Source organism: Perissodus microlepis, chromosome 2 (assembly GCF_051167445.1).
Source record: "Perissodus microlepis isolate ML-2025 ecotype Zambia chromosome 2, ASM5116744v1, whole genome shotgun sequence".
Taxonomy (NCBI): Eukaryota; Metazoa; Chordata; class Actinopteri; order Cichliformes; family Cichlidae; genus Perissodus; species Perissodus microlepis.
This window is the reverse complement of record NC_140462.1, coordinates 30,394,709-30,419,693: the sequence shown is the minus strand read 5'-3', so window position 1 is coordinate 30,419,693 and position 24,985 is coordinate 30,394,709. Positions and strand designations below refer to the sequence as shown.

At 37.8% G+C, this 24,985-nt stretch overlaps 1 pseudogene; it reads right to left on the bottom strand.

Annotated features, from left to right (window-relative positions):
* Window positions 1-1,908: 1,908 nt before the first annotated feature.
* Window positions 1,909-3,915, bottom strand: LOC146392897 (uncharacterized; annotated as a pseudogene).
* Window positions 3,916-24,985: the final 21,070 nt, after the last annotated feature.

The following is a 24,985-nucleotide window of genomic DNA, read 5'->3' as shown; positions in this document are numbered from 1 at the left end:
ATAAAAAAAAAAATACTCCACATAATGTACATCATATTTTTAGGACACACTGGCCTATAATGAAATATGTGATAACAATGTATAAACATTAAACAAGATTTTATTTTATTTTACCTTTTTTTAATCTTTATGATTATATAGCTTTTTATACTCAATTTCATCACTGTTCTGATAGGCCAGGTTGTCATTGTCATATCATCATAACATACAATGATTGTTATTATCACTGATTATATGATTATATCATACTATTATGAATGTAACATGTTAATTTATTTTGGTTTATCTTAAGTCTTTATGTTCATGTCACACATAGCAACAGTCAGTGGAAGCAAACTTGACTGACATGACAATCAAAGACATGTTTAGCTTTCACAGGCATGGTTTTTACTATTCTGTTGTATGTATACACCATAACGACAGAATTTTGGGAGAATTTTGAATTTTAGATCAGCCATGTAGGATGAAATGAACAGTTAGCTGAACAACAAGCAAATAAACTGGACAGTTAGTTAATCCCCTCAAGGAACTCTTGCATCTGTAGAAATGTGACGTGATTCATCATCCTCTCAAGGTGAAGCTACAGGTTTTGTAGCTCATTCTAACCTTATTTCACCACCATATTTGTTTCTAAGTCTCTGCAACTGTGCGAGTAATTAAACCACAAGCAAACTATGTGCCACTGTACCCCAAGATTAACATTCCAGAGATCAAGAAAGAGCTCAAGAACCTTTTGAAAGAATAATTTCCATTTACCCTTTTTCTATCTTTTCCAAACCAAAGAGGAAAAAAAAGCCTAGAACTTTTCCAAACCCAACTGACATTTTTCACAGAGGGAGACCTTTGCTTTCTAATTGTGATATAGATCACAAGGGTGTGCAGTACACCCATGGGTGTGTTTCTGTTAAGGTGTAAGATGCTTTTTTTTCTTCAATAATGTCCATACTATGGCTTTTGAGGGTTGCGCGATATAAATCTGTGACATTTTGAGTCTCCATAATGACTAAAGGTGAGTGAGGATAAAATATGCAACCACAGTAACACATGGCTGGAGGCCCAAAGCTGACCACTCCCTGTTAAGTGTCATGTTAGATGACACAAATGTGATGATGTTTTACTGCAGAGCAAATGAACACGTGCAAATTTGTGCTTTGATGCGCAACCATGAAAAACAATATACCTGTAAGGTTTTTATAAAATATATCAGAGCATCCAGAGATTCTATAAAAATAAAACAAAGTTATTAGTGAATATCTTTCTCTCATTACTGACTCACTATTGCACAGTTTTGCAACGATACAACTGTAACCTCCATATACAATAAATGGACAAATATTGGGCCAAACCTCTTAATCTTGAATTCTGGTGTTTTCAGTCACATTCCATGAGGTGTATAAATTCAGCCACCTAACCATGCAGCCTGTCTTCACATTTGTGAAAGAATGGATTATTGTAAGAGTTCACTGAATTTGAATGTGGTACTTTAGTTGGATGCAACCAACTAGTGGTGTGTGATACAGCATATTTTAGTATCGATCTGATACCAAGTAAATATGGGCCAGTATCGGCGATACCGATACTGATACCGATACTTTTTGATAAATAAGTTGGATGCGTCATTGAATTGCTAAATCTCAATTAATTTTCATGACCTTAAGTGTTTTTTGTGTTGTTTCCTTTTTTATTATTAAATAGTTAAAACCCAGGACATAATTAGGACAGAATTTATAATTAAATAGAAAATGCTTATAGAAAATGAATATTATCAATTTTTTTTTTTTTAGAAAAATCTTAAATAAAAAGTGCACTCAAACCAGTAAACAAATTAAAACAAACAAGTACTGTTTAGAAACTATAATACAAAAATTACAATTAAAATTCAATAACAAAAACAACAACTGGTGAAGATATAAATAATATGTAAACAACTTAACGACCCCCAAAGCCTCTAAATCATGTCACATGACGGCGCAACATCTAAATACAAGAAGGGGGAGGGGGAGCAAAGTGTGCCTGCTCTGCGCTGACACAGGAGCGGCGAGTCCGGTGACCTGGCTGTTTCGTCTGTGCCGAAACCACAGCAAACAAGGGCGGAACGTAAAGTAAAGAATCGATCTCGCCAGGCTAGTATTGATCCAATACCAATGCCGACTTGGTATCGATACCATCGATATTTGGATCCGCCCACCACTACCACCAACGCAGCAAGTCAGTTGCTGAAATTAAATGATCCACAACAGCTCGGTCACAAAGTTGCAGACCATGTAAGGTTACAGACTGAATGCCAAGCTCTGAGGTGCGAAACATTTATTGTGTAAATGTTGACAACACTTCTGACTCAAGAACAGCACTATTCTAAATCTCCTCTGATATTAACATCAGCACAAAAGCTGTGCATCAGGAGCTTCATGGCATGGGTTTCCATGGCTGAGTGGTTCCTGTAGGTGAAATGTGTAGGTGACCCAGTACTTATATATAGATGACTAAGCATAGTATTGGTTATTTTCCTTTCAAAATGTCTACGTGATAGAATCGTTATATTTTCATTGAGATGAGATGAGATAGCCTTTATTTGTCAGTTGCAGGTCTTTTGCCCACAACCGAGATGACAGACCTTGCCGACCGTACATACAATACACAAACATCACATTGGGGAGACAGGTCAGGCTAGGTAGCGAGGAAAAAAAAACATTGAAATGAACACAGAAGGATAATACAGGAATGCACAGATATCAAGACACCATAGCACAATAAACACATCTGATCTGGGACCGCTGCAATCTTTCGACTGCGCCTCCAACTGACCCGATGTCCACATCAGAGGGGAGGTAAGCGTTGGAGGTGGCGCTGGATCCGGGGTAGGGAGGGTGATGCGTCGGTGAGTGCTTATCAGTATCAGTATGTATGTGTGTGCGTGTCCATAGTTCAGCTGAGACAGTGTCCTTCGCCCTGCCAGGCTAAGTAAACAATCTTCCAGCCAACCCAGGTGGCCTTGCATGGAATGGGAAGGAACAGACTCAACACAGTCGTTATCAGGGAGTTTTTGTTCAGCTCCGGCCTTGAGCCCACAGCTGGCGCCGAAGGGGTAGCCGCATTATAATGGTGATTTTTCTTTTACAAACAACTCATGAGAATTTCATGCTGTTTTTAACACTCCGACACCGACACTGGTCTCTCAATCTCCCGTTGGATAGCTGCGAGTTTCTCCATGACGTTATTTACCTTCAATTCCGTGGATTTTTCACTCTTTTGCTCACAGAGCAGATTCTGAGACCTCACGACTGCAGCCAACTGATCCGCGATTTAATCCAGCTTCCGCCCAGAGGTGTTGTTCTGAGTGGATTCTTCCCTGATGTAATCCAATATACGCTCAGAGGTGTTATTCTGAGCCTTCACTGCAGCCGTTAGCGACTCCAAGCTCTTAACCATGCTGCATTCAGTGAGCCCATTCTGAGAAGTCGCACCTCGTCCCATCGTTTCAATCCCAGCGGGCAGCCTTGGGGGGGTTTGAACAGCCGGTTCCGCTTTCTTAATTCTCTGATAAGCCAGGGCCAAGCCAGCTCCGATCAGTAAGAACCCTGTTATCATGGTTCCGAATAGGTAGATATCTTCAGCATCTTCGATCGACAGTCCCGCCAGGCACACAATCCTCCATGTCTGCCACCCGTCCATTGTGTATCCAGCAGGGAAAGTCCCACCAGGGCACTCGGGCTCTCCCGAGCCCAGACTTCTTGTTGAGAAAAGGGTGTCAATAGCATTCAGAGACCAATTGATCAAATCCATAATTCTCTTTAGGTTTTAGAAACAGACTGTGAGAGTGTGTTCCAGGGAAAGTAATACAAAAAAAAAACATGAGACTAGACAAGGACATAAGCAGGGAAGATAAGGGAGAGAAGAAAAAGTGCGTCCGCCTCCTCCGAGAGCCAAAGAAATAGAGAGATTGTGATTCAAGAGTGAACACAATGCTCAAGTCACATGTTGGTGCTTTGTGTAAATCTACTCATGGCTGAGATGCCATGTTGTGATTTTAAACATTCCTGTCTCAAACTGAAAACTGCAGCATGGTTTCTGATTCTGGTTCTGTATGATAGTCATGCACTGGCATCAGAACTGACAGGTAGACTCAATTATACCTCACTGTGGTGTAGCAAAGTATTCAGACGCATTGAAATTCCAGCTTGGGAAAAGGAGGATTTGCTTGAATGTTGACTTGATGTTTCCTACATGGCATGAAATATGCTGCTTGGAGTGATAGTCTTCCAAAATATCTAAGAGCATGTTTCTGATGATGTAGTTATATGTATGAATTAATTCAGCTGTAATATAACAGCACCTTCACGGTAGCTGAATGAACCACAGCACAGGGATTTTTCATTCTGATACATGTAAACTCTTGAATTGAAATGATCAAATTGTGATGTGCTTTGCTCATCTAAATGATAAAATGCATTTAGAAGGAGTTCGTGGACTGATAAGGAGCAAGTTAATTGAGTTACCAGCCATGCAGAATATGGAAAAATCTGGCCGCTTCAGCATTAAAGGTGACAAAGAGATTATCTACAGGAAAGATGATACAGAATTACTGGACTACAAGTGTCAGCTAAAATCAGTCCTGGCCCCAGTGTCTTAGATTGCCCTTACTTACTGGAACGTGCTCAGCCACTCAACACCAGCCAGGTTTGTCATGATGAGAGCAGATGAAAACGATGAGCAAGATGATGTCTTTGCATAGGAGTCATTTCTATAGATCTCTATGGATCTCTCATTCTGCTGATTCCAATAATCTGGCTACAATTCTGGTGATTCTTACTATATATTCAGTGCATCCAGAAAGTATTCACAGGGCTTCAATTGTCCTGTGATGTTACAGTCTTATTCGAAAATTGATTCAATTGATTTTTCACCTGAAAATACTCCGTAAAACCAAAATAGAAAAGTATGTTTGAAATTTGTGAAAATTCTGGGAAACATTCTGTTTTTATATTTTTAAATGATTTACAGTCATTATAAAATAATTGTGCACTGTTATTGTATAATGAAATCAAATCCTTTTAATTGCTAGTGATGAAGAGAGTCTGTCATTACATCACTTTGATGTAAACAAAGACATTTTCCAAGACATACATATTCTTGAAAGATGATATCTAATAATTACAGATTTTTTTTTTCCCTTACAGAATCAGGTCAATAGAATAAAATAGAAGCTCAGGTCAATAAAAATAAAATTTTGTTTATTACTGAATACTTAGCAATGAACGTAACGGATGTAGTTATTGTAGTAATCAAGATAAATCTCCAGAAATGTACAGACACATACACACACATTTACTACTGCATCATTTGTCAGATAATGTAGGCTATTAAATTTTGGCTGGGTAGTTGTTCATAAAATTGCTTCTCATGAGATGTGGAATGAGTCTGGCAATCTTGAATGAATCTTGAATCGTGCAAGATTTTACTAATGAGACATCTGTTTTTCAAACTTTGTAAAACGCTCAGGTTCCCAATCTAACAACTGAAATGAAAGTATGACACACAAACATTATGAAAGTACATGGGAAAACACACTAAAGTGATTAACTAACACAATTTTTAACACAAAGCTTCATTGTCTTTTCATTTTTTTTCCCTGCTGTGATCAGTATCCCCTCTGCAAGCTTCATTCATTTAGCTGGAAAGTGTGTTTTTAGATTTCAGATGTTTAGGATATGGGACAGGAAATACTTGAATAGCCAGGTATGTCAGGAGGCATTTTCTCTCTTGTCGTGGCTGTGTGATATTGGCCTCCACTCTGGTGCACCTCAACAATTCCACAGCTTGTCTCTGAGACAGGCAGAGTGTGAGAAGGTTGGCATTTTGCCCTTGGCTGATAACATGCCATCATGAGATTTTGTGTGCAGTTGCACCTGGAATTGAAAGTGTAGAAAAACACCTGTTTATAGCAGATTTGAAAGTGTGAGTTTTTCTCGGCTTTAAAAATAACAATACTATATGTGAATAAGCTTATTAGAATAAAAAAGTGAAATGCAGTATAGCTAGAAGAATGAGAGAGAGCGAAGAAAGAAAGAAGAATGTTCAGAATAGTGTATTTACTGATGTGCTATGAGCCATTATATTGTCAGCTGAAGTAGTCCTAATAGATGTTTTTTCTCAAATGAGAAAAAAATGCATGTGCATAGTATATTGCAAATAGAAATACAAAGTCTAATGTCAGATGCTGCTGCTCTTGGACTGACTCTCACAGGGTATGAAGCTCTACTCAGATGACTGGAACAGTGCAGTGAAGTAATCGCAGTCTTTACACAATAGGCCATTTTCACAGCAGATATTTTGACATGTTATAGCTGGGAAAATACAGGTGTAGCTATTAACATTAAAATGTCTGCAATCCATTCAGCTATGCTGGTTGAAAGGCCTTGGTTATTCAGCAGGCTTGGTGGGACACACACATGGCACAGGGCCATTATTAATGTTAGGTACTCCTGTGCTTTTCCTGTTATAAAGAATTAAAAATGTCAGTTCATGCAGGTGTTCAGCAGATGCAATTCCTTTTTTTGGCGAATCGGGAACAATTTGGACTACAGATCTCTACTTAAAAATGGCCCAAGGAAACTTACAGTAGCATGTTGGTATGTCATGTTGGCCCAGTTTACTTATTATGTATTTGTTTTTTTGCAAATACCATTCTTGCACTCGTGTCCCTCTCTAAAGCAACCACTATTGATCCAACTGTTTTGGGAGAGTAATCAGCAGGCCTCAATTTAGGGAGTCTTTTCCAGACGGCAGCTTTAGTGAAAACTCAGATATTCAGATATTCTGAATGTGTTCTAACAGAATTTTTTGCTGCATTGAGTTCACACATTGATATCCAATTATTAACACTATCCTTGCCATTGACAGATAACTCCAGCAAACAATTTTTTTTTGTTATGCTGTAGCGTTGAAATCAAAATGTTCTCCCCTTTCTTTTTCTATACACTTATCAGTCACGTTTAGGTCCCCCTTTCTAGTAGCAGGTTAATGTCCTTTCCCTCAGGACAGCCTTAATCTTTTATGGCATAGACTCAATAAGGTGCTGTAAATATTCCTGAGATATACTGGTCCATATTGGTGCGATAGTAACACACACTTGCTGCAGATTTGCCAGCTGCACATCAACCATCGAAATCTTCCATTCTACCACATCCAAAAGGAACTCTTTTGCATTGAGATCTGGTGACTGTGGAGGCCATTTAAGTGCAGTGAATTCATTTTGATGTTCAAGAAATCAGTTTGAGATGGTTTGAGCTTTGCGACATGGTGTGTTATTTGGCATAAGCAGCCATCAGAAGATGGTTACACTGTGCTTATAAAGCGATGAATATAGTGCTAAGGTAAGGTCTAGTGTTTAAACGATGCTTAATTGATTTAAGAGGTCAAAGTCTGCTAAGAAATAATCCTCACACCAACAGCATGTTGTTTACACTAAGTTTTGATCCTACTATTTGAATGTTGCAGGAGAAATTGAGATTCATCAGACCAACGAATCCTCCTTTTCCTGTTCTTAGTTGGCAGTAGTGTCATGTGGTGTGGTTTTCTGTTACTGTAGCTTATCTGCTTCAAGGTTGGCTGTTCAGAGATGCTCCTCTGGAGGCCATTTTTGCAACAAGGGGTTATTTAAGTTACTGTTGCCTTCCTCTTAGCTCAAAGGAGTATGTCCATTCTCCTCTGGCTTCTGGCACAAACAAGGCATTTTACCCAGAGAATCTCATCTCACTGTATGTTTTCTCTTTTTAGAGCGTTCTCTGTACACCCTAGAGATTGTTTGCTTGGGAAAATCCCAGTAGATCAGTACTTTCTAAAATAGAAATACTCAGACAACCTCATCGGACACCAGCCACCATGCCATATTCAAAGACACTTTAATCACCGTTCTACCCCATTCTGAACAGATCATTTTGACCATGACTGCATGCCTAACTGGGTTGAGTTGCTACCATGCTGATTAGAGATCAGCTGGACCGGTGTAACTAATGAAGTTAAAATGATTCATGAAACCTGAGTGACAAGTTCAGAACAGTTGTCTGGTGGGTAAAGTGTTAAATATTGTCAAGTAACATTTTGATAAATATCATAGATATCAAAAATTTCAAGTTTGAATTTAGACATCTTTTCCACTAGAAGTATCTAAAATCTGGATTACTGAGTTTAACTGCAAATTGTCTACAAGATGTACATCATTATCCATACTAACCGACATTCATATTTCTCACTCTGCTGGATTAAAATGATGGAGACTGATCTTTATTCACAGGTTACCATGGTGAATCCTAGGATCAAACCACCACTGACAATGGCTTTTTTTTTAAATTCCCCACTAGGGATGGGTACCGTTTAGGTTTTATCCGATACCGGTGCCAAACCGGTACTTTTGAGACGGTGCCGGTGCTTAAACAGTGCTCAAACCGGTGCTTAAAGAATGGAGAACACAAAATTGGTCCAAAAACCTCTCATGTTCAGCTGTTTTTTTGTAAAAAGATAACAATGTTAGCCTTTTCTGCAGCTATGGGGCATATATGGTATCACTCTTGGCTGGAAGCAGTGCTTAAACAATGGAAAAAACACAAACTTTGTCCAAAAACCTCTCATGTTTAACTGTTTTCCACTTTTTCTTTGGTCATTTTAGCCTTTTTGGCCAGGGTGAAGGGAGCATCTGCCATCAAACAAGAAGACAGCCGCATGTAGCTATGATGATGTTTGCTAGTTCACCTTACATCAGCGGTCCCCAACTTTTTTTGCGCCACGGACCGGTTTATGCCCGACAATATTTTCATGGACCGGCCTTTAAGGTGTCGCGGATAAATACAACAAAATAAAACTAGTACCGGTACCGAAAAAAAGAAAATTTATTCATAACACACGTGAAAAGACCCAGGAAAGCCGAGTAAACGATAAAAACGATAACAAAATAACGCTGAAAACCGATAAAAATCCTGAAAACTATACATTTCTGCCTTAGATGCATTAATGTAATAACGTGGTTAGCCTACTCAACGTAAATTACACACGAACAACATTAAGCTACTCACGCAGAGAAGAACGGCTGCTGCTGCCATCATCATCCGTCATCATTTCTGCTACACTGGCAGGGCTAGGGGCCAGGACTCTACTCTTCGGCTTTTTGGGGGATGTTGCTAACTCCGGGTCCGATAACAGGCACCACACCCGCAGTAGATGTGCACGGTGTGAGGTCTCGCAGCAAGATATCAAATACAGCGCATTTTTCGGCTTTTAAAAAAAACGCTATGCGTCGCCAGGTGTTTCATCAGATTCGAGGTGTTACCTCCTTTGACAGTATCACCTTAAAGCACTTGTTGCAGGCTGCTGAGTTTGCATCTTTTGCTGTGAAGTACAGCCAGACTTTTGACTGCTTCGTCTTGGGCATTTTTAATCTGTAGCTCTGCTCTAAAAGAACGTACGTACCTGGACCCACCTACTATCCTCGGAAACATAAAATGATTGGCTACTAGAATCTAAAGTGTATCACAGCTCAGGAAAAAAAAGCACCGAAATAAAGCACCGAAATGTGCGCTGCTTTTCGGTCTGGTTACTACCGTTTATGTCAGAGCCGGTGCCATCATGGCACCGGATACCGGTACCCATCCCTATTCCCCACATATGTGCTTAACTTAGGTAGAACATACAGGGGGTTGTTGAATTTAGTCTGATCATTTGTTCTAAAACAAAAAAATATTTTTCTCATCTCACAGTTAATCAACACAGAGTTTGTTAATCTATTTTATGGAACTAGCCCAGGAAAGCAAATCACAGCAGGGCAGAAAAAAAAACCAAATGAATAAAAATAATATTGGTCTGAAACTGAATGAAATCTTTGAATTAATTAGTTTTCTGTGAGAAAGTAAGAAAAAAGCCTTAACAGCATGTAATACAACTGAAGCATGTGAAATAAATATACATTATTGTTACTTCTGCTTCCATGACAAGAATAAAATTAATTTACATTCGTATTTATAAATCCAGTGGCTGATGCATTTCAATAGATTTCTGAGCAGTGCTGTTTTCTCAATGTAATCTATCATGCTCCTTATCCTTCTTGTCAAATCTGCTGAACTTGCTGTTTGCCTTTTAAAGCTTTCTCAGATGTAGTTGAAGGTGTTTTTATATTACAAAATCCAAAGACTATTTTTTTTTTTATTCTCCATGCTAATGCAGATATTCAGTCAGTACTTCTGGTGCTGCATTAGTTTGGAAAGCTGTCGGAAAATGTTGTCAAGTATCAGGATATTCCCCATAAATCAAGAGCAACTGCTGTCATTTTCAAGGAATCCAAGAGCAGTACAGCTTTTTGTAATAAATGTCTGCACACACACTATCTTTATCAACATTTTCTACATTGCCCAAGCTGCTAAGAATTGATCTTACAAAAGAAACAGGGCTTTAAGGAGATTTCAGTTCAACCCAAAAAGGACAAAGAGAAATGTGGACAGGATGCAAGAAGATGATAAACCTTAATGGAACTAAACTAAACAAAGACACCAAACAAACGGCAACTGAAGTAGCCAAGGTGCAATACAGCAAAAGGCCATAAGATGATAAAGAAAAACTAATCCAAAGAAACTTACTTTCAACAAAGGAAACATTACAGAGGTGCAGATGTACATAGGAACTGGAAAGCAACAAGACCGAGCGTAAGACTGTAACTAAACAAATAATTAACTGAACATAGGTCAAATACATTAAGTCAGTAATCAAGTGTTTGATCTTCAGTCAGTCACAGTGATTTTACTTAGAAGCAGGCATGTACATGCACAAGTTTATAGGCACACCTTTATTTTATTTTAAGTTACTGTGATTCCAACATCTGTTATATGTGTTGGATGAATAATTTCATTTCTTTCCTCTATGTGATGGTTCAAGAAACAGCTCTTTTTATTATGGCATCACAAAGACACTGTAGCAGCACAAAGCCAAGCAATATGTCAATATGTGTAAGAATTCAACAATGTACTATGTGAGTAGAATTTTGATCACTAAACCTGCAGTCTTTCATCCAGCGTCCACATGGCTACACCTCTGTCTGCAATTCTTAACCTCCTCTTCAACTCTTCTCAGTCCAACCCATTTGGTTGTTCTGCTCTGGAATTCACGCTTTTCATTTATTCTGATTAGTTCAAGACACTCTAGACTCTGTGCAGATCAGCTCCAGTTCCCCCGCTGCTCAAAACAGCTAGCAGCTTGTGCAGATTTCCACATGTTTCGCACACTACCTCGCTCCACTCTCGCTCAAAATCCCACCCTTAGCCTAACTGTATGTATTTATTTATAAATCACATCAAAATGTGTGTAAATAATCATGTTGCTAGTCAGCAGTGGTAGTGGTTTTACATTATGGGGTTTTTATGGGGTCAACATGATGTACATGGAGGTTCTAGGTAAAAGTGGCCACATTTTTTCTTCTTTTGATCTTGCACAACTCAAATTTCAGCATTTGACCAATAACCCCATTTTGGGAAACGCCATTAAAAGTGAGATCGTGGGGTTTTAATTCAACAGATTTGCACAATTTTTAAGTCGCAATGGGTCAAATGACCCCCTTTGTGGCTCTGGTGTTAAGGATGGCATATACTAATAATTATCAGCTTAAGATAACATACATTTTAATTGCTTCTTTAACCTGGCGTCAGTCAACAAGATGCTCGGGTGCCAGAAAAGATCATACACAATCAATGTCTGTCCTGCAGGGAATAAGAGGGTGCAAGGTCAGTCAACAAAGCAAATACTCCCCGTTCTCTCAGCAGCGGGTGTTAGAGCCCATTATGTGTGGTAACTCCCTTTGGATGTGTCTTGCTGTCCAAGACTCTGTGCCCTCTGGCCCTTATTTGAAAGACAGACGTGACCTTCAAGCTGAGAACTGAACACCATAGTACTGATCCTCACAGATTTTTATTATGCAGCACACTGAAGAGGCACAGAAAATATTTATCACAATGGTAAAAAAAAAAAAACAACAACAACAAACGAGATATGATGAAAATTAAACATTAATTTGCTTTTGTCATTAATTTATGAAAAAAAAATCGATATTTTAAATTTTAACATGTTTAATAATGAATAGTTTAAAATTTTGAAAGATCTTTTCATTTTCATGCATCTTGTTTGAGCAGCTGAACATGTAATACATAACACTGCAGGTAAAATGTGTAAAAAGAATAATTTATTTAATATTTCATGAATTGTATGACAGATTTTGTTTGTCAGCTGGTATCAATCTCCCGAGCACATTTCATACATTTGCCAGTATAATATAGTTGTAGTAGTTTTGTCAGAAGGCACTGGAGGAGAAGAAGTAGGTGGAATGTGTTATATCTAAAATGATAGAAACCTTTTCGCTGAGTCATATGCGCACTTTGCCAGCTGCTAGATTATCAGACAGTTGGTGAGTGAGTTGCTGCTTATTTCATGAGATGGTCTGCATGCAGTACATTTTTATGGGCAAGTGTGTGTAAATATCTACCATCTCTACTATGGCTAGATGTGTTGAACCAAATAAATAAACTAATTGTGAATCTGAAATAGTTGTAAAAGAGGCAACAAACCCCGGACAGAAAGGTTGATACACAACAATTCATTATGGAGGAATAATTTTCTTTTCATATCTTGAGGATTAAGCCCACTTTTACATGTTTAACTGTCACACAGAATCCATGCTAAATTTGATGGTCTGAATAACAGTGGTATTTATATGAATTAGTGTTTATGTCTTTTTCTGGCACTGGGATCAAAAGGGGATGCTGGGGGAATCTGCAGTGGCAATGCAACAAAAGCTACTGAGATGAACTACATTTGCTGCTGCTCCAAGTAACTGCTGGGTATTTTTATTGGCAGAGGCTTGAGCATGAAGGCAATTATACAGGGCCTGTGGGTTGAAAACTTGGTGTGACCCTGGCTCCCATCAGAACAAGGTGTTTGTTTAGATTAAACTCCTCTTCTTCTTTTGAACTTATGCATATCCTGGACTGACACTCAAGATTTATGTTAAACCAACTGCTGATTGAATGTTTGAGGCAAGGAAGACTTTGTAACAATGTATGTTGATAGACTACAAATCAAAAGTGTCGATTAACTGTAGGTTATTATCTTTATCTTTTATCGTCTTTCCTCCTCCTCTCAATTGTACCTTATTTATTTATAAAATGTTCAGAAAATTACTGCCAACCAAAATGATAACCAGAAACTTGACTCCTTTTAAAGAGTTTCATTGTTGTCACATGGTCTTTAAAGTCAGGCTTAGGGTATTTTTTTTTTTTGTGGAAATTAACTTGGAATTTATTTCCACACTATAGCAGTCTATTTAAACCCTTGCATACAGTTCATGTCAAATTTTAACTGATTAGACAAGTCAGGTGGCTTTATTGTCATTTCAACCATGTGCAGTGGTACAGTACACAATAAAGCAAGACAATGTTCCTCCAAGACCATGGTGCTACATATAACAGGCAATCAACACGGGACTACATAAAGTTCAAGTGTGCAAAAATTGCAAAAAACCCCAGTGCAACACCAGGCAGAACACAACTATACAGACACAAGGCAGTGCAGATACAACAGTGCAATAGAAAAGCGCACCAATGTCAGTGGGTTGTGCAAAAGACAGCATTGTGCAAAAAGTAACTTGATGTATGAAGGTGTGCGTGTGTATGAGATTGTGCAGATAGTAAAAATAATGTAAATATCATGCTTTTGTTCAGACGTCTTAAAATGAAAATACAAAAAGATAAAAATAAAATTTTTAATATTTATACTGTTGGACAAATGCTAGAATTGTAGCCTCATTTGCCAGTGTATATCAAATAAAGGAAAATGAAGGTTTCAGACAATCTTAAAAATGTAACTCTATGTGCCATGTTTATGTATTTTTTATGAAACAATGATGACAGAGTTACAGGTGTCTTGATGCATTCTCAATCATCCAGGAAAGTAAATCTCCAAAAGTTGTTTCTGTTCATCTGGACGTAGCGTTTTGTGGGAGAAACGTTTCGTCACTCATCCAAGTGACTTCTTCAGTCTCAGCTGACTGCAGGTTTCCCCAAATCGTATAAACAGCGCATTTGCATAATGACTGAAACCAGCCCACTGAAGGAACGATGGGCTGGGAGGTCAGTTCCTTAATCATAATTATGCAAATTCTCATGACCATTGCTCAACAACCACTGACCAAAACCCACTGATCAAAGCCCACTGATCAATGGCCATGAGTACCATTCACAGAGAGTTGGGGAATGGCTGCAATCACAGCATAACAACATTATCATCCTTCCGGCAGACAAGGGTAGGTGCACAGTATTGCTAAACCAGAAAGACTATCATGAGAAGATTTTGTCACTACTCAGTGATGAAAATACTTATGAGCCCCTGAAACGAGACCCAGGAAGTGGCTACAGGAAGAGGGTGATAGACTGAAGCAGTTAGAACAAGACAAGGCTATTGACCAGACCTCATACCACAGGCTATACCCAGGGGAGTTTAGATCCAAGTCTGTATGGTTTACTGCAAATACATAAACAGGGTGCACCTTTAAGACCGATTGTCTGCATGATCAACTCGGTCACCTATAACATCTCCAAGTTTCTGGCTTCGATCCTCAACCCGCTGGTGGGCAGCTCTGAACACCACATCCAGAACACCCTGGATTTTTGTGAGAAGGTGAGAGATGTCATTATGGAGGCAGATGAAACCATGGTCTCGTACGACGTTACATCTCTCTTCACTTGCATCCCAGTCACGGAAGCATTGGAGGTAGTGTGTAAGAGATTACAGGATGACCCCAACCTTAGCAACAGGACAACTCTCAGCATCGCCCAAGTGCGTTTGCTTTTGGAACTGTGTCTTCATTCCACCTACTTCACATACATGGGTCAGTTCTACAGGCAGAAACATGGGTGTGCCATGGGCTGCCCAGTTTCACCCATCGTGGCCAATTTGTACATGGAAGAAGTGGAAAAGAGGGCTTTGCTATCCTACCCTGGAACACCACCAAGCCATTGGTTCAGATATGGTTCAGATTTACACCTGGGTAAAAATCAAATCTCAGGACGTACCACATTTCACGGATCACATTAACTCGGTGGACCGACACATCAAATTCACCAGGGAGGATATGAAAAGTGGCAGGTTAGCCTTCTTAGACTGTGAGATTTCCATCAGTAATGGGGGACATCTAAAAGCTGACGTGTACCGTAAACCTACACATACGGATCAGTATCTAAGGTTTGACTCTCATCATCCACTGGAGCACAAACTGGGTGTCATCAGGACGCTACAACACAGAACGAACACCATCCCCACTGACACAGCGGCCAGGGAGGCAGAAGAACAGTACATCAAGAAGGGAAGAGGGAACAATTATTATGGTGCATGCTTTTCATGCACTGTTCCTTTTAAGGGTTTAATTTAAAGTGTTATTGTAAATTGTTTTTTTCATTTATAGTCAAACAAAATCTGTGAATTTAGATAAGTGTAGTTGGGGGAAAAGAACACAAACAGTGTTTATGCATTGTTCATGGTTGCAAAGGAAGTTATCCCTGGGGCTTTTAAGACAAATATGCATGTACACCAACAGAGTTCACATAACATACAGTGTAGTTTTGAGAGCGAGGCAATGCTGCCCAGATTATGTTTGTTTAAATCTAAATGGCATATATTTGCTAACAATTGCTGTTAGCATATGTAATCTTTTTTCCCCCATTTATTAGTAGCAGCTGACCGAAGCTATTCTACCGTAAAATTTGTTTAACAGGAGGGTCATTAAGTTTTGCTATGTTAGTAAATATTTATCAAGGAAACTAGTACTGATAATCCAGTTGTCCAGTTGTCTTGTTTATGTTTTAATGCACAACACTAATTACTATCTTTTTCTACTTTTTTATTGGGGTATAAGGTCAGGTTTTTATCTCCTCTTGGAGTGCTTTGGTAGTAGCCTGAAGTTGTTAGAACATAATGCATGAGGCAGATAACAAAAACTCCCAAAAACTTTGTTCTTTGACTAAGGGGTGGCTGTAGCTCAGGTGGCAGAGCAGGTCAGCCACTAATCAGAAGGTCGGTGGTTCAATCCCAGGTTGCCTCCTGGCTGCATGCCAAATATCCTTGGGCAAGATACTAACCCCATGTTTGCCTACTGGTGGTGGTCAGAGGGCCCGGTGGCGCCAGTGTCCGGCAGCCTTGCCTCTGTCAGTGCGCCCCAGGGCAGCTGTGGCTACAATGTAGCTTGCCATTGCCAGTGTGTGAATGACTGAATGTAGTGTAGTGCTTTGGGACTGAGTAAAGCGCTATACAAATGCAGGCCATTTAAAGACCTGTTTCCCATAGAAACATTATAGTTGCTCAAAAACACGTCTTACATTTTTGGAGGGCTGGATAGTGTACTTACACGGGAAGAAAGATATACACATTAAATCATTATGCTCTCCTGTTGCAACCACGAATTATTGCAATGCTGCACTCTTACAACTTCCTATGAATGACAGTGTCAATTATACAGTTAAATCCCCAGAATGGAAATATACAGTCATATTATTGAAGAAAATGAATATAATGAGTCTCATCAGTATGTAGTGATTTAAAATCTTATTCTCACTTTCTGAGAATTTGCATGTTTCACATCTTCTTATTTTGTACTGTACATGCTGTAGAGACGCTCTATGAATCAGAAAAAGGCAGATGCGGTGCTACGTCTTGTGAGACAGAGACACTTTTATTTTTCAAAATAAATGTGCTGTTTAAACACTGCTTCTAAATTTCACTTAAATTGCCCAGCCCATTAAATAACTGTGTAATGATAATTAGTTATAAAGTATTTAACTCTACATGAAAGGCAAATGCTATTTTTCAGTTACTGTGCACATCAAAATTGCAAGCTAATTAGCTAAGGTCACATTTGGAGAATTGCTGGTTAGAGGGGTAAATTAAACATTTATATATATATATATATATATATATATATATATATATATAAAAAAGGTGACACAAAATTATGCAATTTTGTAAACTCCTCTAACTGTCAACTCTAAGGAGAAGAGACCTCTGTACTTTTGGATGATGGTTCCCAATATTTGGTAAATAAACCCCCTCAGAGAACCGATGCTGATTTGCATAAAATTTAGATGGAAGCAACTGTTGTAATGTGAGGATTATAACCAGTACAGCAGATTTTTTTGCTCTCTGTTGATGAAAATCTCCAAGAAGAAAAACAATATATAGCAGCTCATTGCAGAGATGATAACTGTTGTTCCTAACAGAATTCACAGTGTGTGGGAGTGTGGTTAAGCAGCTTGGCTTGAGAGCTGGCACAAGGGCCAGTTCCAGCTCAAAAACAAAACATGTGCAGTGCAGTGTGCATTATATTGTACCTGTGAACACAGTGTGCTCCATGACAATTTTGATCAGATACCTGAATAACCTTTTCACCCAGCATGCTTTGATAATGAGCTCAAACAAGTACAGTAAATAAGTGAAAGACTCATTTTCTCAGCAACGCAGCAGCTCATAGAAAATGCTGTGTGCATTATAGGTGAATAAAATACACATGAAATAATGGATATTTGAAATTAGTGAGGGTATCCTGGGAGTGAGGTATGGATAAAAACACAGTTTGTGCTATTTTGCCTCTGTACACGGTCACAGAGGATTTCAAATCAAAGAATCAATAATTGTGACTGAAGTGCAGACTTTTAGGAGTTAAACTATTTTTACACATATATTGCTGTGAAAAAGTATTTTTCCCCTTCTTGCTTTCTTAATTTCTTGCATGTTTCTCATGCAGATTAGTAACAAATTTTAATATTAGAGAAAGATAACCAGAGTAAATACAATATGCATTCTTTGTCCGACAGATTAAACTTACAAAGAAGATTTTACAAACAAGTTTTTTACATAACTAATGACTACTGATTATTTGATGTACCAACAAATATGGTTGATTGTTCTATAAAACTCAGCAGTCAATTATACAGATAGTCAATAAGCTTTATTTATAACAAGATATAAAAAAAGCTACTCCTATATGTAATTTAGCATTTTGGACACAAATTTCATTTCAAGTCATTTGATAACCAGAAAACAACTAAACCATGTAAAGAAAAAGTAAAAGTCTCCTACGGCTACTTAAATGAATTCGAAGCTGGCAGAATGTAATTAAATTTAGCCGTCTAAAAAAGTCTAATGAACCGCCTTTAAGGGCTCAAAAATTAAAGCCTAATGAAATGTGGATATACCAATAAACTGGGTTTATATCATCTTTGTAGTCACAGGATGTTGTGTGTCAGCTTCTCTGTGAGGTAAGGTTTAAATGTGAAAAGAAAAATAAGAATACGCATCTTGGAAAGCAATGGAGAGGGGTAATTGATCAAAGGTTTTTATGTACAGACAGGGGGCCATTACCTTGTTAAGTTTGCTCTTTATTAGTTGTTGTTTTAACGATTCATCACACTGTCTATGCATGGCTTCATTTACCTTAAGTATTTTCTTTGTAGTACACAGATTGGATGATTGTGGACTTGAACTCCAAGGCTAAATATTTTCTCTCTTCCTGGAAAGATGTGGGGCTTTGGCCTCCTTCCCAACTCTTTTAGAAGTGCTGAGAGATGCATAAGAAGAGCCAGGTGAGACTGGGAAGCCATCTGGAAGAGGCGTTTGGTTTCATATTGAGAACTCTCTGCTAGAAACAATTAGAATATTGTCTGAAACCATTTTAGCCCGTTTGGATTCTTTCAAAATGTCTTTAGCACAGTTGGCCTTGTTTGTGTAAATAGCGGGAAAAAAGGGCAAAAGCATTCACGTGGATAAAACGTCACACACACAAAAACACTTTAGTTTCCATGTAAATTTTTTGGAAACTGAACTGATGGCCTCGCTGGGTAAGCTGCTTATTATCCAAACACATATGCTTTATTCTGTTGATACATACAGTGTTCAGTCACACTGAGTTTCACTGTTGGAGACAATGTTGGCTTCATAAGCAGTGGACCAGTGGACAGCTATAAAACCCTGTTGTGTAAAGAGTTCATCGGGATGTGACTGAGATTTGAATCTAGCAATTCTTATTCCACCTTTCATAAAGCTTTTAGTTGTTTCAGAAGTTTTTTGTGTGCGATGCTGAGTCTTTCTTACTACTTTCTTTCATAAAAAGGCAAGTCTGTCTTTTTAGTGCATTGTAAAGGGTTTACGCAGTGCTGCTACAAAACCCTCTCTTCCAAATAGGAGTGCTTAGGGGAAAGTGCTAGACTTCAGCCCCCACTGTTGCTATGCAACCACAGAAAACCCAGTTGAATCATGGCACCTTTACTTAAGTTTGGGTGTTATATATATATATATTTTTTTTTAACTTTCAGCCCCCACTGCGTTCAGTTTATGAAGTCACTCAGCATTGTTAGGAAGTTGCAGGAGAAATGTCTTATCGCTGAAAAAGAAATGTGTGACTGCAGAAAGAAGTCCCCAGCGGACAAACAGACGTAGCTGTGCATGTCTCCCTTTGAAAGATTTTCTGTGGAAAAACAAGATTGTTCCTTTTCTTCACATTTTTGCAATATTTCAATCAGTTTTACTTTGTTCTGTGTTCTAAATACTTAAAGGGGGCATAAAGGACAAACGTAGACGCTAAGTTTAACAGTCATTTCTATCAGATTTTCATAGTCCTAAAGCTGTCTGTAAAAGTGGAAGCATATAGTTACTATCCTTTATACATCTCAGTAGAGAACACCTATGCAAACTTTAAAACACTATAAAAGTTTTGCACTGAAATAACTACATAACTACAAGGACAAAAATATTTATCCAAACCCAAACTAATCTTGTAAAAATGCAAAAAATTTGACGTGTATTTTTCGCTAGAGTGCAGTCAATGTTGTGTAAAATGGAAACACTTTGTGTAGAATCACAGTTTTCAAACTATATATGTTCTTTTCATCAAATGCTGTATGTGAATCTATGAATACAGGACTCTTTTATTAATCCTATCACTTTAAAATCGAATCCTCCATTCATCATTTATATATAATGGCAGTCTGGACAAAAGGTTATAAAAAAAAAAAAAAAACAGCAATAAACAAAAGCACATAAGGCACAAAGCGAATACTCAAATGCTTACAATGAAGGTGGAAAAAATTGGAGTGTAATCTTTCAACTCTCAAAATTGAACCTTCAATTTATGGAATCCACAATGATGGACATAAACAAAGACACACACACACATATATACATATATATATATATACAGGGTGCAATTTGTAGGGAAAAAAATAAAGGGGAGAGATGTTTTCTTTTCATGAAAACAGGAACTTAACGAAACATTTGCTTGTTTGTTTGTTTTTTGGTTTGGTTTTAGATTTGTTTTTTTTAATTGGAATTAATATGCACAATATTCTAATGTCTCCTGTTTTCCACATCAGACACAGATGATCCAATCAAACATAATAACAGTTTAACATGCCAGAATAAAACCCCTTTCCACTGGGTGCTATTTGACCAGCTGTGCCATTTAACTCCAATATTTAATATGACATTTTTTTTTATATAATAATAAATTAATTCTCCACTACAGTAGATTCCAAAGAAAGCAATCTGCTTTGATGATGGGCTATTTCTGCTTTCCTGCAGAGCGTCATTTGCAGTGCATCACCCACTTGTACCCACATCTGCAACTCTCTGGCACCCTGTTCCATTTACTGAGATGAACACCAGACTTTGTGAGCTTGAGAGTCAATAAATATGTGAAAATGACTACAGTTTGTTAGAACTAGTGAGAGCCTACAGTGTGAACTGTAGGTCCTAACTTGTGATAGAGGGAATAAATTGGCCCATCACACCCTGCACCATCAGCAAGCTTCAGAGTCCCTTTACAGCAAACCTAGACTCTCTGTTTGGTGGGAGACAGCAGCCTTAGTGCATGACTGCAGTTCACCAAGTTGAAATGAGCTGCAAAACTCACCTTTGAAAAGAATTCTGCTATAGATGACCATCATGTGTATGGCACTCAGTGGAAGCACTTCTAGTGTGATTTTTGTGAGTCTATCTAAATCTGATTCATTTCTCATTTTAGTTAGCAGTAGTTTGCAGAGATGGTTTAATAAATAGTTGGAATGGAATGGAATCCATTCATCATCAAAGCAGGGAGATCTGAAAGAAAGTGCTGAAAGTGAATTTCTGATTTTTTTTTTTTTTTTTTTTTGTGGTTTGTTAGTCTGTTTCATGATTCAGCCTAAAAATCAGGTGGATAAAAACGTAGCCTATATTTTTATCAATGGAGGATACAAATATGTATCTTTTTATCCCTCAAGTAAGACATATTTTATCAGTGGGGATAAAAATGTGTATACTGTTATCCCCTCCAGGAATAAAAAGAAAATAAATAAAATTTAGCAGAGGCAGGGATGTGTTGACCAGGGGGGATAATATCTTCTGTAGATTATCGCCTGTAAATTATGGAACTTTGAGATAGCAAAGTGAAAATACAATCTTATTTTGCTCTTCATTTTGTAGATTCAGATGTAACTAAAAATACAGTAGCAGCAGCAGCAATCCTATTATATTTTAAACCGTTCCTTGTTTAATTTAAATTACAACTTTGACGTTTTAGATTGATAAATGTTGATTTGTGTAGAGAAATTGAACTCAATTACCATCTCATGATTTTCTTGGCCAGCCTAAGTTTTTACTTTTTGGGGATATAAAACATCATCCCTTTCATTATTTTTTATTCTAATAGGCACCTGGTAATTTGTGCGACATTTCATCCTAATTTGCTTCGGAATTGTTAAAAGAATTATGACGTCAGTGATCTCAAAAACCAAAACAGTATCAATTCATCCTTGACTGCTAATACATAGAAGAAGTTTGCTTTAAGGGCTCTGTGCCAACTCTCTTTCCTGTTATATTCAGTTTTCGTTGGGCATTTGAAAAGGGCAACATCATGGTTTAGGTTAAAATGCATGCTTAGCAACATGCACCAGTTTACAAAAAGCTTGTCTGGTAATTAGCCTTTAAGGCAAATTTCTTTTAAGTTCCAATTCCTCTTAGATTTCTGGAACTCTAACAGAAATTTGTTATCTGATAAGATACTATAGACTTTGTTTTGTTAGGTTACACTGACTGATTTTTTTTAATCGCTTTCTCCAAATGGACATTCATACTCACAAAAAACAAACAGCCACAGCTGAAAATCTTCCTTTTTTCTGTTGAACAGTGAACTAAAAAAATACCTTTTTAGCTATAAAATGAGAATGGGAGTACACAAAGCTCTGCAAGAGTGACTCGTTGCCATATAGTGAGTGCACTGTAAGCGATGGACTGTAAATACTCGTGCAGCTTGTTGGTGGAGCTACTGTTCCAGACAGTGCAGGTCCCAGAGGTGCTGCTGAAAAAGGATTTTGTTTAATGAATAAAATTCTGACAGGGAAAAAAAAATCTTACAATGGCAACTCAATTTGAGTTGATGCAAGGTCTGTCTTGCAAAAATATCTGCACATGATTGGTAATAGCAATCATTACCAAGGGCTAATACCAAGACCCATTAAATGTGTCTGTGTTTCCATAATACTATTTTATTTGGTTTGGGAACCGGCGGTGATTGGTGGGCAGCATGTGAGAAAGGTTCAAATGAGAATGAATATAGATCAGACTATTATACCTTAGTGTAAGAAATTAACAGGAACTAGCGCATTTTTGGGCCTGGGAAACTTGGTGAAAAAATTATACACAGTGATCAGTAAATGTAAGTTCATTTTAATCTGACTGAATTGAACTTTAAGTTAGATCTTGCAAGGTGTGAGCTTTCACACACTGCCAACAGCTGATATGGGTATTTGTGTGATGTGATTTCTAATTGTATAATAATTAACTTTGGTCTACTTGAGAGATTCATAAAAGATCTTATAGGTGGAAATCTGGCATGGAGAATTTTGTATATGTTTGTGGTTTCTTAAAAAGAAAATGCTCTGGGGTTGTGGTTGAACTAAAATGGAACACAGTCAGATCTTCCAGACTGTAGGACCTCAAATCCATTTTTAATAATAATGCATAAAAATAACCAATAAAAGGTCCCATGAGGCATAATAAACATCCAGCATATTGCACAGGCATTAATGATAGCATATGAAGTCAGATGGACTGACCAGAGCAGAGCAGATGCACTAACCACAGAACAATCATATTTCAAAGTTAGATCTGGGGTCACATTTTTCTAAAAAGAGACAGGAAAGGTTTTGCAGTTGCTATGCCGACAATCCTGAAGGTGTAACACTTGCTAGCAGTCTTGTCTTTAATGGGTTCCCTTAGACTTCTTATCTATCAAGAGACAAAGCTTGACTCAGAAGTATTGGTGAACTTAAAAGCAAACTGACAACTTTAGTGCTAGCCACAATAGAAAGTTAGACATGATGGATGCTTTTTTATAACTAATAGAATAGATAATTGTAGCATTATCCTTTCTAGTCCACCAAAGAATACAATATACTGGTTGTGATTCATTCAGAATTGTGCAAGTAAAGAGTAATACACAAATTGAAAGTGCATATTAAACCTATTTGTCCTTTAGAATTTTAACTATTAAAAGTTGCATTATTTTATTAGCTAACACAAGTAATAAAGTAATGCAAAAAATGTATATGGAATTGCAACAGACTGCCAAGAAGGCTACAGAAACTGCAGACTGTGTGTTTAGTCTGAATTTTATATAATATCTATAATTATGTGCTTTTTGTATGTGGTTATAAATATTATCATTGTTAATTAAATTATTCTGTTTTGTATCAACAGTTATATTTTGCTGTAGCTTACTTTAGCCCTGCGACAGACTGGCAACCTGTCCAGGATGTACCCTCACCTCCTAACATATGGTAGCTGGGACTGGCTCCAGCCCCCCACAACCCTGATAAGTATAAGTGGAACAGACTCAACGGCTGGTTGGGTAGATTATTTACTGTAGTCACTTTTGCTTATATTATTGGATATTATTAGTTTAATTTGTACTGTTCATTTCATTTATTTTAATTTAAGCCTGCAATACCTACAATAGATAATTTCTGGCCCTCTACCCATTTGAAATTGTACCACAGGCACATAGAACAATTCCAGTCTTATTACTGCAATGAAAGAAAAAAAATATAGACAAGCAATCCAAATGCTGATGCTGTCATTTTTTCTGAAGCTGTTACAAAGAACAACACAATCATTTGATAATAAAGAGTTCAAGCAAAACAGCTGTCTTATCCCTCTTTAACTACTCGTTATTAGGGTGTCACTATATGTTTACACTGACTGATAAATTCATTTTACAGTTAATGCAATATGGAGACAGACCTGTATTGCACTTTCTCAGAAGAACTTTTAGCAACATGTTCTTCAGGGTTTCACTCTAATGTACCCAGGGATTTAAGTGTAATCACACCGAATGTTTAGTTCTCTCTGCTGCTGTGATTAAGACCAGGGCCCGTGTGTGTGTGTGTGGGTGCATCTGAGTGTGTTCCATGGGGCTCCATGGTGCTGCTGTGAGAGCACTGACCTCACCCCTTGCACATATGTTCAGAGAGAAATCTCTTTCCTAGGCTGGGCAAATGCACTTTGAATGTTTTAAACTTCTGTGAATTTGAAACACAAGCGATAGGACAACATGTATGTTGCAAATGATTATTATTACTAACTATGGCATTCTTCAAAACAATCGTGTTGTTATAAGCTATTCAACAAATATTATTGTTATATTTGCTAAACAGCTGCTTAAGATCCTCAAGTACTGATATCAGGTTTGGATCAACCTTGTGTGCTGTGTCAGGCAATGTAATTACTTAGCTGGAACAGCTGTAATTGTGTAGCATCTTGAGGAAACTCTTTGCACCTAGGACTGCCTGCATTCTGCAAAGATCTACAGTGAGAGCCATTGCAACTGTAATTGTAAATGTAAATGTCATCATCTCTTTCCACTGACTCTCCTTAATGT